This window comes from Zonotrichia leucophrys, chromosome 13, assembly GCF_028769735.1.
Source record: "Zonotrichia leucophrys gambelii isolate GWCS_2022_RI chromosome 13, RI_Zleu_2.0, whole genome shotgun sequence".
Taxonomy (NCBI): Eukaryota; Metazoa; Chordata; class Aves; order Passeriformes; family Passerellidae; genus Zonotrichia; species Zonotrichia leucophrys.
This window is the reverse complement of record NC_088183.1, coordinates 459,272-478,154: the sequence shown is the minus strand read 5'-3', so window position 1 is coordinate 478,154 and position 18,883 is coordinate 459,272. Positions and strand designations below refer to the sequence as shown.

The 18,883-nt window shown below is 51.5% G+C and overlaps 1 long non-coding RNA gene across 1 annotated transcript; it reads right to left on the bottom strand.

Annotated features, from left to right (window-relative positions):
• Positions 1 to 587: 587 nt before the first annotated feature.
• On the bottom strand, positions 588 to 17,774 carry LOC135453806 (uncharacterized). Its single transcript, XR_010441947.1, has 3 exons — positions 17,726 to 17,774; positions 2,428 to 2,580; positions 588 to 1,541 (listed from the first exon to the last, which is right to left on the bottom strand). It is a non-coding gene; the product is annotated as an uncharacterized LOC135453806 (long non-coding RNA).
• Positions 17,775 to 18,883: the final 1,109 nt, after the last annotated feature.

The window sequence follows — 18,883 nt, the reverse complement described above, 5'->3', positions numbered from 1 at the left end:
AGGGACTCCTCCACTAGACCAGGTTGCTCAGGTTGCTACCTGCTCTTAGCAAACAAAAGATCATTTTATCACTTTAAAAGATAAAACAGTGAGTGACATCAGACAATGCCAAATAAAACCCATGGAGAATCACATCCCACAGCCACAGAGCCACCCCCAGGGTCCCTCTGGGCTGAGCCCCCCTGTGCCCAGCCCCAGCCCTGACTGAGCTCCCCAGCTCCTCACCCACAGTCCCAGGGCTCAGCAGCACTGACTGCGCTGGAAGCAGATGGCATTTGAGACATTTCATATCACTCCTGTCCTGATTCTCTCCAGACAAAGTTCTTACATAACTCTGACATTTCGTGTCTCAAACCAGGGAGAAACTCCCCTTCCTTTGTCCTGTACTCCTGTGCCTTTTTTTTTCATTTTAAAGATTGCAAGTTAAATGTTGATCTTGTCACTGTTGAGGTGGATTAACTCCTGTAGCCATGAGGAGAAGGCACCAGGACAGGACAGGAGCTCTCTGATCACCTGTGTCACCTTGTCACTCAGGACAGGACATGATCACCTGTGTCACTGCACCCTGAAGGGCAGACCCTCATCCAGCTCCACCACTCCAACCCCTTCAGGTTCCCCCCACCGGCTCCTCCAAAGTGTGCAGTCTCTGGTTTCATTATCCAGCTCTTCCCAGGAACAATCTCCTTCTTCTCAAAGGAAAAAGTGAAAAAGAGAAAGTCTAGATAAAATCTTCCTGGAGTTGGAATCGGGGCACATTTCTATCCAGAACAAATTGCATGTAATATTTGTTTTTGTTAAACTAAGCTCGGCAAAGAGCTTTCTCTAAAGATCCACAGAAGCTGTAGAAAGACAGAAGCAAAGACAAATCATGGGATCATGGAGGATGTGTAGGAATAGAACACTGATGAGTATTTGGTTAGCAAGATCATATTGAGCCCTATGGGATCCTGAGACTCCTGGCTAAATCCTGATGAACCCAAATATAAAATACCAGAAATGAAAGCTTAATGCTGAGCTTAACTTTGACATTTTTGCCTTGGAAACCTTCCAATGTAGTCTGGATAGCCAGAGACAGCAACCTTGGAAAAGCTGTGAACCTCCATGAGATCTTCATCAACCAGTCTAGATGGAAGTGTCTCAAAGAAAATGTAATCCACATGGAAAACAAACAAACCAAGCACCCTAGAAAATACCAAATGCCAGTTAAACCAGTTCATGTTTTCCATTCCATCCAATACCCAGGAATACATTTTAAACAAGGTTTGTCCCTGTACTGCAGAGTGCTTTGTCCTCTCATCATGTGTTACAGAGAATCTAAATAAGCTGTTTTTCACAAACAGCGTCCTGGCCATGAGGTGTTAATCCCGTGGCTGTTTGGGCAGCTGGAGGTGCAATCCTCCCGCAGCAGCAGCAGGTTCCTCCTGGGTCAGGCTGGCCAGCTGAAGGCAGCAGGGCTGTTTGAACACGGTGAGATGTTTGTGATGTTTGCTCCAGCTGCAGCCCGGCGCTTCTGCGGCTCCGCGTTTCCCCTGGAGCCTGATCTGCAGGCAGATGAAAACCAATTAGGAAATAGATGGATACCAAGGTGCCAAAAGGCACTCGTTATCCCAGGGAGCCTGGAGCTGAGGAATTAAACACGTTCTGCCCTCGCACTGCTGGGGCTGCTCAGCTGCTTTGAGCACAGAGCTGGGTGGGCACAGGGCAGGGCCAGAGTGCTGCTCGCTCTGCAGGACTGGAAATCCTGCATTTGTCATTCTGGGCTCTGTGCAAGGAGGGCCCCAGCAGCTGCTGCTGCCAGGGCTGAGCTGCAGCTCCCTGAGGAGCCCAGGCATCACCCTCCTCCCATTGCCAGGGCACCCCATGGGCATCACCCTCCTCCCATTGCCAGGGCACCCCATGGGCACAGGGTGCCCTCGCTGGGCACACATAGGGCTGCAGCCCCCAGCATCACCCTCCCCATCCCCAGGGCACCCCCATGGGCATCACCCTCCCCATCCCCAGGGCACCCCATGGGCATCACCCTCCCATCCCCAGGGCACCCCATGGGCATCACCTCCCCCATTGCCAGGGCACCCCATGGGCATCACCCTCCTCCCATTGTCAGGGCACCCCATGGGCATCACCCTCCCCATCCCCAGGGCACCCCATGGGCACAGGGTGCCCTCGCTGGGCACACACACAGGGCTGCAGCCCCCAGCATCACCCTCCCCATCCCCAGGGCACCCCATGGGCATCACCCTCCTCGCCATGGGCACAGGGTGCCCTCGCTGGGCACACAGAGGGCTGCAGCCTTTCTGTGCCCCCACACACCACACCACAGAGCTTGGGAGCCATCTGATTGCTTCGGTTAAGCAGCAGTTACACCAAACGGTGTCAGCTGGAAATGCAAACAGAGGAAGAGCAGAGGGTGTGTTGGAAAGCTCTCACCTCTCCTGCAGACACTCCAGGAGCCATGCCTTGGGCAGAGAATTGCAGTGTTAGTCTCTGTAAACCAGTTATGGGCTGTTGGCTAATGGGCTCGATTAGTCTCCATGAAAAAATCACCCATTTGGCTTTATCATATGCCTTTGGCCACATGCTCTGAGGAGATAGAGATCCATTAATTAGTGCTCGTTACTGCTGCCTGGGGTGGCGTTCCTTCCACCTGAGCTCCAGCAGCTGGATCCCCAGGGAATTCATCCCATGGAATGCTCCTGCCCCCACCCCAGGGGCTCCCAGGCAGAGTTCCTGCTGTTACCTGAGGCTCATTTAGGGTCAGTTTGGGCCATTTTAGGGCAGGAACTCTTCATTTCCCCCTGCCCGTGGCAGGTGGGCTCTGTGCCAGCCCCAGCCTGGCCTGTCCTGCCCCCTCCCCTCCCTGTGACCAGGCTCAGAGCCCGTGGGGTCACACCTGTGCCCAGGTGGGCTCTGTCACCCCCAGGGCCACTCTGCAGGACAGCCCCTGGCTGCACCCAGATTACCTGCAGTTCCCTGGCACTCACCCAAAAACAAAGACCCGCTTGGAGCAACAGCATCAGCCCCAGTCAGAGCTGCTGGGTGGGAGTGAATCCCAAGGCTTGGAAATAAAAACCATCTTTAGAAGTTCATGGATATTTTCAGGGGAAAAAAATGTAATATTAATCCTAAGCACTGAGATAAACTGCCATGCTACACTTAAAAGATGCTCTATTTATTCTAGGGATTTTTTTTTTAATTATAAAATCAATGAAGTGTTAATGATTTTAAGAATTACTTCAGCTCACTCAGAGTTTCAAAACAACTTTTTTTAGTCCATGGCATAAATTCATAAGCTGCTCAGTTTGACCAATTTGTCAAGACAATTTCCATTAGTAAACATGAATATTTAATGAAAAGGAAAAATGGCATGAGCAACTTCACTTAAGCGACTAATGACTTACTGGAAAACAAGTAAGATACATTAATATGCCACTTCTTTAGGTATTTGCAGAGCACAACCACCTAAATATTCAGCACGCTCCTTATTTTACCTTGTCCTTATTTATCTGTGTATCTGTGTGTCTGCCCTTGCCATTGTTTATAGATGTCAGCAAATCCCCTCAAAAATAAACCACTTTTTTTGTCTAATCCAGTCACTGCTGCTTGCTTCCACGTGGCTTTCACAAGAGGGCCTCAAAGTCCCTTCTCCTCCTTCATTGCTAAATTGGCCAATCTGTTTGTTTAAGGCAAATCCGAAGGCCTGGCGACCTCACAGCCCTTGTTAATGAGCTGAAGGAGAGAAAATCAGTGCCAGGCTGGGAAAAACCAAGCCCAGACCCAGGAGCTGTTGGAGATCCCAAAGCACAGCAGGCTGCCAGGAGCAGCTGGTGACACCAGCTCCGTGCCAGCCCTGCTCTGCTGTGGCATCCCCCTGTGGGAACTCCTGAGGCATTTTGGGGAAAACGCCACGGAGGGAGGGCAGGGCCGGTGCTGCGGCAGGACCTGGGGATGTCTCTGTGCCAGGAGAGACGGGAACGGTGTGGCACAGATCCCTGGTTCCTCCCTGCCCTGAACCGAGCACGCGGCACCAGCGATGCCCTGCCTGCCCCCTGCTTGTCCTGGGGTGGGGTGGCCCTGCCACAATGTCCCCAGTGCCACAGCACATCCCTCTGTCCCGTGGGGACACCCTCTGTGCTGCGGGGACATCCCTGTGTCCCATGGGCATATCCCTCTGTCCCATGGGCATATCCCTCTGTCCCATGGGGACACTGCTGTGCTACAGGGACATCCCTGTGTCCCATGGGCACACCCTCTGTGCTACAGGACACCCCACTGTCCCGTGGGGACATTTTGCTGTCCCATTGGCACATCCCACTGTCCCATGGGGACACCCCACTGTCCCCCCGGGTGTCAGGGCTGGTCCCAAAGGAGCGGCCCTGCTGCCCTCCAAAGGCAGGTACCGGGATGCCCGCGGGGCTCGGTCCCGGTTGCTGCCCGGGCTCGGTCCCGGTTGCTGCCCGGGCTCGGTGCCGGTGCCGGGACGCTCTCGGGCAGCCCCGGCACACGGAGCAGCCGTGAGGAGCCAGCCCGGGCACGGACACGGCTGCAGCCGCTCGGGGAAGCGGCGCTCCGCAGGCAGCCGCTCCATCCCGACTGACCTCCCTCCGCCACAAATCGCTTCTGACAGGCGCTCACAAATCCTAAAGTGAAAAGCTGTTTCCTTTAGTCGCTATCCCCGTAAAACACACTGACTCTCTTAATTACATGCTTAGTTTTTTTCCGAAGGCTCTAGCCATGCATGTAGGCAATAACTCGAGCTGAGAGGCAAGGGAGCATGTAATAGAGCAAGAGCAGTGCAGCCTGGTGGAAAACATCCCATCCCAGCGCCCAGGGGACCCCGGTGGGGCCAGCACCAGCTCCCACCCACACCAGCTGAGCCCCGTGCTGGGGATGGCGCTGGCACTGTCGCTGGCACTGCAGGGGCACAGCTCAGCGCAGCCAGCAGGGTCACACGCAGCTCTGGCTCCAATGGGGCACCCACACTGACCGAGGAGCCAGAGCCCAAATTCGTGCCAGCTGCAGCTGTGCGCTGTGAGACCGAGCAGCTCCAGCTGCAGGGGCAGTGTCTGAGGGTCAGCACAGCTCTGTGCTGGGGTGCCCTGAGCTGGGCAGCACTCTGTGCCAGCCTGTGCCCGGGGGTGGCTGTCAGAGAGGAAATACGGGATAAAGGCTCACAGAATGAAGGGATCCCCAGTCCAGCCTGATCCGCTGGGCTCTTCCCCTGTGCAACCAGCTGCAAAATCAGCAGCTCCAGGAGCAGCCAGTGGAGCAGGAGCCCCACAGCTCCCACAGAACACCAGAAAAATCATTAAAAAACCAACATTGCCTTAAGTCTCCTTTCAAAATATATTAAAAAAGAAAAAAGAAAAAAGAAAAAAGAAAAAAGAAAAAAGAAAAAAGAAAAAAGAAAAAAGAAAAAAAAAAGAAAAAAGAAAAAAGAAAAAAGAAAAAAGAAAAAAAAAAAAGAAAAAAAAAAAAAGAAAAAGAAAAAAGAAAAACCATTGCACTCTCCTATTGCTCTTTACTTCAGTGGAGTGATAAGTGAAGGGCTCAGAACAGAAACAGCTGTGTGGCACCTCCAGCTCAGCCAGAGCAGGCTCCTCTCCCCCTGCACACCCAGCAGCTCTGCCAGGGAGCAGGAATGGCCCAGTGCCCCTTCCAGAGCCCCTGTGCCCCACCAGGGACTGCCCCACAAATCCAGCCAGGTTCCCAGAGCTGGGAATGCCCCTGGTGCCCAAAGGGGCAATGCCCCAGCCAGGCTGGAGATGCCAGGGACAGAGGTGGCACAGCCAAGGGGGGCAGAGGGGGCTGCCCTTACCCGGGCACAGCCAGAGCAAACAGCTGGATTTGCCCACAGCTGGATTTGCCCACAGCTGGGCTTGCCCACAGCAGCACCCAACTGACCCAAAAATCCTCACAGAAAATCTCTGCTGAGAGCTCTCTGCACCCCAACTCAAGCACATCAAAAGCATCCCAGCCAAGCAATTTTATGTGAATTTGATATGGATTTACTCGTGGCAGAGTTTGTTTGAAGTCTGCAACAAGGCACCTTCATGCTCTTCCCCCCCTAAGCATCCCTCTGCTGTGCTTCAAGGTAGACCAGCAAAAAAAAAAAAAAAAATCAGAAAAGAAACAAACAACTCAAATGCAAAAATTAAGACGCAAGTAAAAGCACAGCCACTGGGAAAACAGAGGCTGGATACAGAACCAAAGGAAATCAGGATGCAGAGAGGAGCACCAAGGGTTCCCGGGAGGAGAAGGAACAGAGAGAAAAGACCAATTGGACACAGACTGGACTCACAGGTTTAGAATTCTCTGCCAAACTTTGCCAAAAATTTTTTCAGTTATTTATCCAGCTCTGCCATGGTGTATTCCAAGTCCATCCCCACTCAAAGCAACAGAAATAACTACATGCTCACAACTTTTCAGAGAGTTCCCTGCAGTTCTCTGAGTCACAGCCAAAATTCTGTCTGGAGCAGTTATTTTGGGTATGACTTTATCACCAGGGAATGAAGGAATTAAAAAATAACTTCTTTTCTGGTCAAGGAGTTTATTGCCACGTCTCACATTTCATTCTGAATTTCATTTTTTCAGTGCGTTCCTTTTCTGGAGCAACATTCATGGAGATGATATAAGCAGGGTGCTTGGACAGCAGCTTTCCAGTATGGGGACTTTATTTGGAAGTGCATCAAACCCTAAGAACTAATAAAATATTCCTGCCTCCCCAGGCAAAGCATGTGCAAGATAAGAAGGGTCAACACTGAATGGATTATAAACACTCAAGTTTCTCCAAATTCTCTTCCCCCACCAAGTTTTTAATACAAAATAAGATAAAATACAGGAATAGCTTTAAGCACGCTTGGGAGTTTAATCCCAGAGTGGAGGAGCAGGGCGTGCTGCTGGGCTGCCTTATCACACAGCCTGGCCTGGGTGTGAGATGCTCCCCCAGGGATGATGGGCTCGGGGACAGCATCACCACCACAGGCTGCAAATATCCCACTGCCACCCTCACAGCACGAGCAGCACTGCAGGGAGGATGCAAACCCACAGCCCGGGGCAGCCAGGAAAATACTGCAACTCATTGCACTTATATATACAGATTATATTTTTTATTTATTTATATTATATATACTATATATATATAGTCTGTATATATATAGTATATACATATATGAATTTAATTCATTGCACATTATATATATATATAATATATATAAATCGAATTCATTGCACGTTATAGAAATAATATATATATTGTATCTATATATATAAATTGAATTCATTGCACATTATAGATATAATATATATTATATTTATATATATATAAATTGAATTCATTGCACATTATAGATATAATACATATTATATTTATATATATATGAATTGAATTCATGGCACATTATAGATATAATATATATTGTATTTATATATATGTAAATTGAATTCATTGCACATTATAGATATAATATATATTATATTTATATATATATGAATTGAATTCATGGCACATTATAGATATAATACATATTATATTTATATATATGAATTGAATTCATTGCACATTTTATACATATATATAAATTGAATCCATTACACACATGCACATATTTATATAAATAAGAAAAGCAGAATGCACTCCACATATATATAAAAGAGAATTCATTGCACATCTATACCCACACAGACACTTCAATTTAATGTGCACGAGTAAAGCTTTCATTTCCATTAATTTGCACGATAAACATCTACACTAATTATGCACAGTGCTTACACTAATCACCTGCCTGAAGCCATTGGATTTTATGTGGGCTCCTGTCAGAGCCCATAAAGCAAAGGGGGCTGGATCAGATGCTGGGTGAGAAGCCCCTGCACCCTGATGCTAAAACCATACTGCAATTCCTCCAGGAGGGAACAGTGCCAGTGCAAGCATCCCGAGGAGCAGAACCCAGCCCAGCTCAGGCAGAGGGTGAATTCCAACTTTTCCCACTGAAAGTGATGCTCCCCTTGTCCCCTTCTCAAACGCAAAACATTTATTAAAGCAGCATTGATTTCCCATCCCTTGGTCAGCTCCTGCTTGATGTGGAGGCTTAATAAACTCTTCCTGGCACACAATGAAATATTGTCAGCTGAATTCAGACGGGAGTTTGCGAGCACTGCCTTTCCTAATTAAAATCAAAATGCTTGCATAGGAGAGGACTGTGCTTGGCATGTGCTGCCAGGGCTGGTGGTGAGCCCGTGGAACAGAGCCCAGGGGCTGCCAGGATGGGGGGCTGCCATTTATATATAATATATATATATTATATACCCCATTATAATGCTCAGATTCACCACATCCGTGGGGTAACCTGAAAATAACTACTGTAGGAAGAAATCCCAGCCAGGAAAGTGTCAGAAACACAACGCACCAGTATGTGTACTGTAGCCAAAGAAAGGTTAAGAAATAGAAAATTCCAATTCAAGGTATATTTATAATTCATTTTCAGTGGAAAAAAAAATTCTCTAACCTATAGTTGAGCTCTAAATGTTTTTTTTTGAAAGCAAGCACAAAAGAAACAGGAATGCAGCAAAGCTGAAGCTTGATTTTCAGTTTGAAAATACTTGAGGGAACAATTTTCCTGCCGCAGCTTCAGGTGGGTTATTTTGCCATTAGCCTAGGAACTGGTTTGTTGGGTTTTTTAACGCCTGTGATTGTTCAGCAAATTACAGTGTTTGCAGCTGCCATCCCAGACACCCCGGTGCTGATTTCTGGTTCACCGAACACAAAATTCCCTCCGCACCCCACAGAGACCCGCTCTGAGCTGCTGCGCGGGGTGAGGAGAGGCTGCAGAGAGCGCCCAGAGCCCACTGAGCCCCTGCAGATGGGGGGTGTCCCATAGAACCCCTAAACATGGCACTGTTCCCACTGAACCCCTACAAACAGCAAACAGGGTGTCCCACTGAGCCCCTAAACATGGCACTGTTCCCACTGAACCCCCAGAAATAGCAAAGAGCCCCTAGAAATGGGGGGTGTCCCACAGCACCCCTACAAACAGCAATCTGGGGGTGTCCCACAGCACCCTACAAATGGGGATTGTCCCACAGAGCCCCTAGAAATGGGGGGTGTCCCACAGCACCCCTATAAACAGCAATCTGGGGGTGTCCCACAGCACCCTACAAATGGGGATTGTCCCACAGAGCCCCTAGAAATGGGGGGTGTCCCACAGCATCCCGACAAATTTCACTGTTCCCAAAGAGCCCCTACAAACAGCAAATGGGGAGCGTCCCCACAGAGCCCCTACAAACGGGAGGTGTTCCCAAAAAAATCCTAAAAATGGCGCTGTTCCTACTGAACCCTTTCAAATGGGGGGTGTCCCACAGCACCCCTACAAACTGGCGATATCCCCACACCAAGTGACAGCAGTGCCAGAGGGGCACAGGGTGCAGTCCCCCAGGGAAGGGCAGTGCCCAGCAGGGTCTCTGGACAGGTTCCTGCACACCCTCGTGTCTCCCCTTCCCTTTGCCCACATCCCCGTTCCCTCATTTTGGGTCCCTTCCCTGTTCCACAGTCAGGACAGGCTCTGGAGCCTTTCCTCCTCTCAGTGTCAGGGAAGTTTTTGAAGTTTTGCAGAGAATATGTAAGATGAATATTATGATCTCACCTTTTTATACTTGCTGAATATTTAAAGGGTTTTAGCTCCCTTAAAATAAATCCTTTCCAAGTGGAAGGACAGAGGGCTACTGTTTCCATAACAACCACTCCTCAGAAAATCTCCTTTTGGTAAATACAGCAGAATTAACTGCATAGTTTTAATATTTAATCGTATCCTGTTAGACACGTATGAAAGGAGGTAAACTTTGTTTCACCTTGCCTCTCTCCCACCTGTCTCATTGAGCAAAACCTTGCAGGGAGCAGCAGAGGAGCCCTGTGAGCTCACGCTCTGCGCTGCTGAGCAGCTGATGGGCACCCCTGGAAACAAAACAAAACTGGAAACTGCTGATGCATCTTCCATCACTGCCATTTCCACAAGGCTGGAGCGAGTCACTTCGGATAAAATCCCGGACACCAGGGCGAGTGTCTGGGCAATGAACATGAAAAGGCATTTTCTGCTCTGTGTTAGCTGGGGACACAGGGGAATGGAGGCTCCTGGCAGAAACCCAGAATCCAAGTGAGAATTCCCTGGTTTGGATGAGGAGGGAGGCGGCTGCAGGGGTCTCACAGCCTGTCCGGAGGCAGGAGGAGCATCCCCATCCCCATCCCCATCCGTGTCCAGGGCCAGGCTGGGCGGGCTTGGGGCACCAGGGCAGGGGCTGGAGCAGGGTGAGCTCTGGGATCCCCTGCAGCCCAAACCCCTGTGTGCTCTGTGGGCTGCTCTGTGTCTGCAGCCCCAGAGCAGCTCTGAGAGAAGCAGCAGCACAAACACCCCTGGGGAGGGACCCCGAGCCCCTGCCCACCGCACAGAGCCAGCCTGAGCGCCTGCCCTGCTAATCAGATCAGAGCTGCTCACAGCTCAAATTAACTTCCCACGTACGAATGAACTATGAAATTGAAATTCACAGGTTGAAGGTTTTCACACAAAACTCAGTAAACAGTTTCCATCAACTACAGTTGAAAAAAAATCCCATGCCGCAAATTGATATTCAGGGGTTTTTTTCATGCTTTAAACAGACAAAGTCCTTATAAATTTCTGCCCATTTCTAATAACAGCAGCCCAGCAAACACTGCAATAGATGGAGCAGGTAGAATATACTTGCCATATGTAAATACATTGGTTTGGGCTCTTAATAAAATTCATTGCATTGCTATCATGGTTGTGTTTCTGCTACAAAAGAAGTCCAGCTTCAGCCTCAGAAGAGATGAAAAGCATCTCCCTCCTTTCCAGGCTGGGCACTGCACAGTGACCCCAAAGAAAGAACATTACAATTCAGCTGATTTTCAACCTTTCAGAATAATAAAATTGGAGATCTGACTTGCAACTACAACTAAAAAGGTTCTTTGAAGCTCTTGATAAAGAAAACATTTCACAAAGGCCATTTCTGCCTGGCAGTGGCTCGGTAGCACTTGCCCAGCCTGGGACACAATTCAGGTTGTGCCACAGCACCCCTGAGCATCCCCCAGCCCCTGAGCATCCCCCCAAGCAGAGGCTGTGTTCCACCCCATCACCCATCCTGCTTTTTGCTGTGACTATTCCTTGGGCTGAAAGCAGAGGACAGACTAAAGCCGTGGGATTTAGCATCCAGAAATCGCTGTACTGTGGCTATCCAACACAAACATAAGCACCTGTGAGAACCAGGTGAAGACAGAAAGCACAGCACACAGAAACTGGCCAGGGTTAAATCTACCCTGGAACTTTGGCACCGAGAGGTGAAGGTGGGTTTCATTTGTTTTCAGGCAATCATTGGCATTATTTCAGATAGCATGAAGGAGTAAGGAGTTCTCTAGACAGTGAGTGTGCAAAGCAAAGGGGTGCCACGAGCACAGGTGAAGGTTTCATTGAAGAAAAGCAGCAGTTTTTATCAAAGGTGGACAAAGCCAAGGCTCTGCAGGTCTGGCCCTCAGTGTAGGAGAGGGGGAGTTGTTTGCTCTGTCTGACACAGGAGCAATTCCCTGACTGACCCCAACACACACTGAAATTTAAGAGTTTGTGAGTAATCTGAGGATTGTTTACCTGCACTGCACACAAAAGGACAAAAGCTGTATAGGGAGCAGAACAGGAGATGGCAGCTGGTCATTTCCAGCTCTGGCACTGGGCAGGGAGGATGGGCAAAGCAGGGACAGGGAGTGCCAGGGGACACTGAGGGACACCGAGGGGCTGGGGAAGCTGCAGAGCACACCACACAGGGCGAAAAGGATGTTACACCATGGGGGCCAGGCATGCACAAAGCCATTTTAATGTGGTGCCTCTCGTGCAGAGCAGTGTGAGGGCTGAGGCACAGCAGGAGGACACAGCACACACAGAGCCTCCATCAGAGAACCTGCTCTCCATCCTTTACACGCCTCGAGAATTGGCTTTCTCCACAATTAACTGCCTGCACTGTGCTCATTCTCACAACTCATTTGGGAGGGAAAACGCTGAGAAGAATGAAGGTGTCTCTGACCTTCATCTCCTCAGATGGAGATGGCCCTGCTGCCTGTTTCTTGATTTCCACTCTCATTTGGGAAACATGAAAAATATGGTTGAGTCAATCCCTCTGAGTTATTCAGGAGGAGTCAGGCTCCTGGTAAGATGGAAGGTGATTGAAATTCTGTGGCTCCACTTTCTAAGATATTGGAAACACAAAACTGCCAGCTGCATGAGCCTGAAAACAGCACGGACGCTTGGCAGAATACATCAGAGCCAGGACTGTGCTGCTGTTATTTATTGTGCATTTTTAACCCTCCCCATTCCCACAGCCAGGAACTGCTCTGCATAACCTGGCCCTGGCTGGCTTTGGCTTTGCCCTTGTAAAAACCCCAGACAGGTGGCAAAGGGACAGATCACTAAGTCAGGACTAAGAAACAGGAGGAACAGCTCTGGTGCCCAAAGCCTTCGGTGCCACAACAGCTCTCAGACATTGCAGGAATCGACTGGAAAACAGGCACAGCTTTGATGCACCCCAAAGTCCATCAGACCCCAGGTGGAATTAATGGAAGGTGACTCAGTGCTGATAAATTCCAACCTGTCCCAGTTTTACAATTAAACGTTGTCAAGGCAAATTACCACAACCAGGTTTCATTCCTTTCCCTGCATTTCAAGGTGCCCAACTGCCCTGCTGGGTGTTTCCAGCGAGCAGGCAAAGCCATTTAAGAGGGGCTGGTGTAAGGAAGCTCACTGACCAGCAGGCCAGCTCCTGGAATTCAGACAAGCTCTTTAACACATCTTTTGTAAGCAGAGCCCCAGCTCTGAAGTAGTTCTCCCTAAGCATCCACAGCAGACAGCCACTGCAGCCAGCTCTGTGATACCCTGTGTTACACCCACAGCTCTGTGGTATCTGTTACACCCAGAGCTCTGTGGTGTCCATCCCTGTTCCAGCTCCCACCCCGAGCTCTGTGCTATCCTCACCTTACACCTTGCACCCCGAGCTCTGTGCTATCCCTGGTTTATCCCGAGCTCTGTGGTATCCTGTGTTACACCTTGCACCCCGAGCTCTGTGATACTCTGTGTTACACCCAGAGCTCTGTGGTACCCCGTGTTACACCCAGAGCTCTGTGGTATATCCCTGTTACACCCAGAGCTCTGTGCTATCCCTGTTACACCCAGAGCTCTGTGGTGTCCATCCCTGTTCCAGCTTCCACCCCGAGCTCTGTGCTATCCTCACCTTACACCCTGAACTCTGTGCTATCCCTGGTTTATCCCAAGCTCTGTGGTATCCTGTGTTACACCTTGCACCCACAGCTCTGTGACACCCTGTGTTACACCCAGAGCTCTGTGCTATCCATCCCTGTTACACCCAGAGCTCTCTGGTAATCCATCCCTGTTCCAGCTCCCACCCCGAGCTCTGTGCTATCCTCACCTTACACCTTGCACCCCGAGCTCTGTGATACCCTGGTTTATCCCGAGCTCTGTGGTATCCTGTGTTACACCTCACCGAGCTTGTGTCCTCCTGTTTAGTCACCCCGCTTGTGCTACCTCACCTCACCGAGCTCTGTGCTATCCTTATACCCGAGCTCTGTGATACCCTGTTACACAGCTCGTGGTCCATCCGTCCCAGAGCTCTGGTATCCCCTGTTCAGCTCCACCCGAGCTCTGTGCTACCTCACCTTACCTTACACCCGAGCTCTGTGCTATCCTCACCTTAACCCTTGCACCCGAGCTCTGTGATACCCGTGTTAACCAGAGCTGTGTACCCCGTTAACCGAGCTCAGTGCTATCCATCCCTGTTCCAGCTCCCACCCCGAGCTCCCCCAGCCCCACACAGCTCTGGCTGCTTGCTCAGACAAACCCGAGCCTGACCTTGAGCGCTGCAGGCCACAGTGAGCTGTTGTGTAAGCAGTGACAGCCCAAATGGAGCAAACACTGCGGAAGGGACAGACAGACGTGCAGCAAGGAAAGGTCTGTGCCCAGGGTGGAGAGGCAGCGCTCCCAGGTGAGCTCTGCTCTTGACTCTACACATCTGCAATTACAAGTACCAGTGATGTTAACGGTGTGGAATTGAAAAAACGTATTTACTCAATTGTAGGGCTGCCCAAATCTCGTTCAGGCAAACACAAGTTAATGCTAAAACACCAGGAGCCAAGCTCAGGCAGCCTGGATAATGAAGATTCCCGGACTGGGACAAGCACATGTGTTTGAATGTGATTTTCAGGGCTGAACCTGCCGTGATTCATCAGCCACAACCACGTACAGACAACATGAAAACAAACTTATTAGCGGTGCTTTTCTGGGAGCTGGAAGCACCGCGTTCTCCAAGTCAGCAGTTTTCCCTCCCAGCCTGCAGGATCCTGTTTACTACCGCTCCGCTCGGGGCTCTCGCCTCGCTGCTCTGACTCACAAAGGCTCACAAATACTCACAAATCACCTCAGAGCGCCGGCAGCGCCTACCCGGGCTGCGGGCAGGGAAACGCAGGAGGGAGCCGAGGGTGGAAGCACCGACACACGGGGCTCGGGGTGCCACAGGCGCCGGGGAGCTGCGGGACAAATCTCACTGCCGGTACAGCATCCCTGGATGCATTCCCTGCAGCATCCCGGGCTCCTGCAGCATCCCTGGATGCATCCCCTGCAGCATCCCGGGCTCCTGCAGCATCCCGGGCTCCTGCATCATCCCTGGATGCATCCCCTGCATCACCCCAGGCTCCTGCAGCATCCCTGGATGCATCCCCTGCATCACCCCAGGCTCCTGCATCACCCGGTGCATCCCTGCTCACCCAGGCTCCTGCCCATCCAGGGCTCCCTGCATCATCCCAGGCACTGCATCCCCTGTGACACGCTGGCCCCGCTTTCCCTGGGGGCTGGCGCTGCATTCCAGCCACGTCCAGCCAACCCACTGTCAGTGTGTCATTAAACACCGTCACAGGTGTCAGAACAGGCCTCCCATCGCTTTCCATTTCCGCGTTTGTTGTTATTTTTAATGCAACGGATTGAGCACAGAAAATACTCCAGTTTATCTCAGATGTTAAAAATTTCACTTAAATTCAACGTTTAAATGCCAAGCCAAAGCAGCAGGTTTGGACCCTGTGTGAGACCCTTTTTGGGAGTTCCCACAAACAGAAACCTCAGTAACACCCTCCCTTCCCTGCTTGGTGCCCCCTGTGCTCTCCACAAACCCCTGCCCTGTGCAGGCCCAGCCTGCCAACACTCTCTTGGTGCAGCTCAGACCTGAAGGAAGGGATTATTCCCATTTAAAAAATAACCCTGCACCTGTACAGTGAGATTTTGAACAGCCATAAAGCTAGCAATTAAAAAGAACCCAAACCAAAGCTACATACAGCCAGCAGCCATCCCAATTCTGCTCCCCAAGCTACACAGTAAGACTGCTTTGGTCACAGAGGCCACACAGGTTCACATCAAGCTTATTCTGTAATGAAGATTAATGCTTCTCTAGCTATAGTTCAGCATTAAAAAAAAAAATTAAGAAGTTTTACTTGGGGAAAAACCTCGTGAGCTGCACTCTTCCAGCCTGCCCTAAATTAAAGGGACTTTTTCAAGAGCCTGCTTGCACGATTAAAAGAACATTTGAAATATAAACCTTCCTTCCACAGCTCAAAAGCAAGGCAGAAAAAATGATATTCCATTCTCTGCCAGTAATTGCACAAGGGCTCGATATTAACCTGGTCAATGAAATTCAATCAGCTGAAAAGCACAGGTAGCACTGAGCAGGCCAGGCCATTCCTTCCTGGGGACATTTTCCTGCGAGTGAAACCAAGGGGGAGCATTTATCCTGCCTGCCATGGGAATGGGGCTGGGGCAGCTCCTGGCGCTGCTGGGCTGAGCCCCCCATGCCCTGAGCCAGGGCTGAACAATGGCAAAAGGACAGAGGAATTGCTGTCCCAGCTACAGTGACACCAAAAAGCAGAATATTCAGTCTGCAATCACAGCAGCAGGCTGGGAAAGCCCTCCCAGAGTGACCATTCCCCAGCAATGCCACCACTGAGCCGTGTCCCCAAGTGCCACATCCACATTGTGCCAGAAACCAAAGGGCAGGGACAGCCCCGCTGTGGGCAGCACTCAGTGAGGAGGAAAGGCAGCTGCCTTGGCTGCCCCAGCGTGTATTTAACAAACTACCTGTCTCAGTTTGCCTTCCACTGCTCCCCAGGTGCATGTCACAGTCTATCTGTCCCAGTTTGCGTGTCCCATCCCTTTGATTGGGAGGAAGATCTTGAGCCTCGTTTGCCTGAAAAAGCCACTGAGCACTGTTGGGACAGCAGCTGATCCCCAAGGAGCGGAGCAAGGGTCAATAACTACCTAAGGTACAACTGAAAAAGCCAGGAGTGCTGCTCAGGTGAGCCCAGAGCAGCTGGCACAGCCCAGCCTGGGCTCCTGCTCCCCTCAGCCCCGATTCCTGCCCAGCTCTCACCTGAGAACAGCAGGGCCCAGGCTGGGGACAGTGCCCAGCCTCATGTAAATACTCCATCCATTTTCCTCCTCCCTCCAGATGGTGCAATTCAGGAAAATTGTTTTTAAATGACGCCTTGCAGAAACAGCGAGCAGCGCAGCCAATAACAGGCAGAATTCAGGTAAGCACTGACCTCCTTCCCTCCCCAGCCAGTCGAGGCATCCACAGCCCTGAGACAGCTCTGTGCAAGTCACCTGCAGCCCATGGACTGAGCAGATGGCCTCTAATTGGAACTGCAGCCCCTCAGCCTCTCCCATCCGTGTTTATGTCTCAGCAGGACTCGAGGATGGCCATGGAAAACAGCTCTGACTCCTTGCACGTAAAGTTGAATTCTTTCCCTTCTTGCCATGTTCAGTTGAATTCATTCCCTTCCTTCTAAACCAAATAACCACACACACCCAGGAAAAATTAATGGGATTGATGAGCCCAACTTGTGTCTGCTTCCAAGGGGTCAAAGCCTGCAGTGACAGAGGAAGCCCAGCCTGGAAGGGATGGGCAGCTCAGGATGGAGGGGATGGCACAGGACAGACCCCAGCCCCCCGTTGGCGCCCAGGGCACACACGGCTCTGAGCAGCAGCAGCAGGGAGCAGTGTGGGTTTATCCCCAGGAGATAAACTGCTGCTGGAGAGCTGGGCAGGCTCCCGGCTGCCAGGGCTGCTCTGTGCTCCCAGCGGACACCAGGCTCAGGCTGCATTCACCCCACGCTGCTCCAGCACACAGGCAGCAGCCAGGGCCCAGCCTCAGGAAAATTAAGACTTGACTTTCTGGCAGTTTTCCCAGCACTCAAAAAAAAAAAAGCTGTAAAGTAGGTCACTGCACAATATGGAATTTCCCAGATATTTGCACCTTTTAGTGGAAACACTGGAGGGAACAAATTTACACTGTGGTGGGTGCAAATGGGCTCAGGGTCATTTAAAACATGAAACCCAGCTGTGGGCCCCTGGCTTTAGGGAGCCCCCCCTGCTCCTGGAGCTGCCCCGCCCCAGCCCCAGAGGGGTGCAAGGAAACCTGGAGACCCCTGATCCTCACCCCATCCCTTGTGCAGCACAGGGTGGGACACAGCCCCCCCAGCCTCACCCCCTCCCCAGGGTGGGACACGGCCCCCCAGCCCTGCACCCCCTCAATGCAGCACAGGGTGGGACACAGCCCCCCAGCCCTGCACCCCTCCCTGGCCATGGCAGGGAGCCCCCCCAGCCCTCCCCAGGGCAGAGGCTCCTACCTGGAGCTGGGAGAGCCCAACCTGAGCTCTGCTCCCTCCTGCCAGGCTGGGCTGTAATGGGCAGCCGCTCCTTGCCCAGCCCATGCAGAGGGTTAAACTGGGGGGTGGGCAGGGCTGGGAGGCGCTGATGGCCACGAGAGGCACCTGAGAGCACCAAACACCGCCCTGGGAGCCTGCGGCAGGAGGGAGCAGCACAAACCCTCTGCCCTCGCCTCCTGAGAGTCACTGGGTGTCCCCTGGCCCAGCTCAGGCTGGGGGAGCAGCTGCCCCTTCCCGCCCCTTCCTGCCCCTGCCCCAGCCACACAAACACCCCCAGCTCCCCTGGAAGGGAGGTTCATTGCCATCCCTTCGATTTTCTGTACATAAATATTTGCAGGAGCTCTTTATCTTTTTCCTCAGAGCTTCCTCTCTCTCCCCACATGCCCAGCCTGCTTTTTCATCATTAGCAAACGCTGCAGGCTTAAAAAGTCAAACCCAACAAGATGTAACCGGAGCAGAAGCGTGGCTGGCTCAGGATGCAGTGCAAGTGCCCCATCCCAGCTGCCCTGGGCTCTGCCTGGCTGGGAGGGAAGCTTTGCACCATAATTCCTCCCTTGCCCCCAGCAATGTGGGTTTATTTTGCCATGGAGCACAGCCAGCACCACCCCAGGCTGACTGGGCTGTTTGAACCCACTGGTGGAACAGGACACGCTGTGGGCATCCCTGCCTTCCCTCCAGAGCAGGGAAATCAGCCTCTCTGCTCTCCTCAGGTTCTGGTAAAAACAGCTCATCCTCACTGTGTGCCAGCCACTGTGGGCTGTCTGCCCCTCTGCCAGTGCTGGGGACAGTGTGAGGGTGCTTGGGGACAGCTGTGAGTGCAGGAGCAGTGCCTGGGGACAGTGTGAGGGTGGCAGCAGTGCCTGGGGAGGGCTGTGAAGGTGCCAGCAGGCTGTTTAGCCCAGAGCACCCCTCAGCAGCACATCCCATCCATCCCATCCCATCCCATCCCATCCCATCCCATCCCATCCCATCCCATCCCATCCCATCCCATCCATCCATCCCATCCCATCCCACCTCTCCCAGGCCACGCGGTGCCCTCGCCCAGGTTAAAAGCTTTTCCATTAGCAGCTTCACTGGAAGCATTTTGTAGGAAGATAAAGCACCACGAGAAAATAAAGC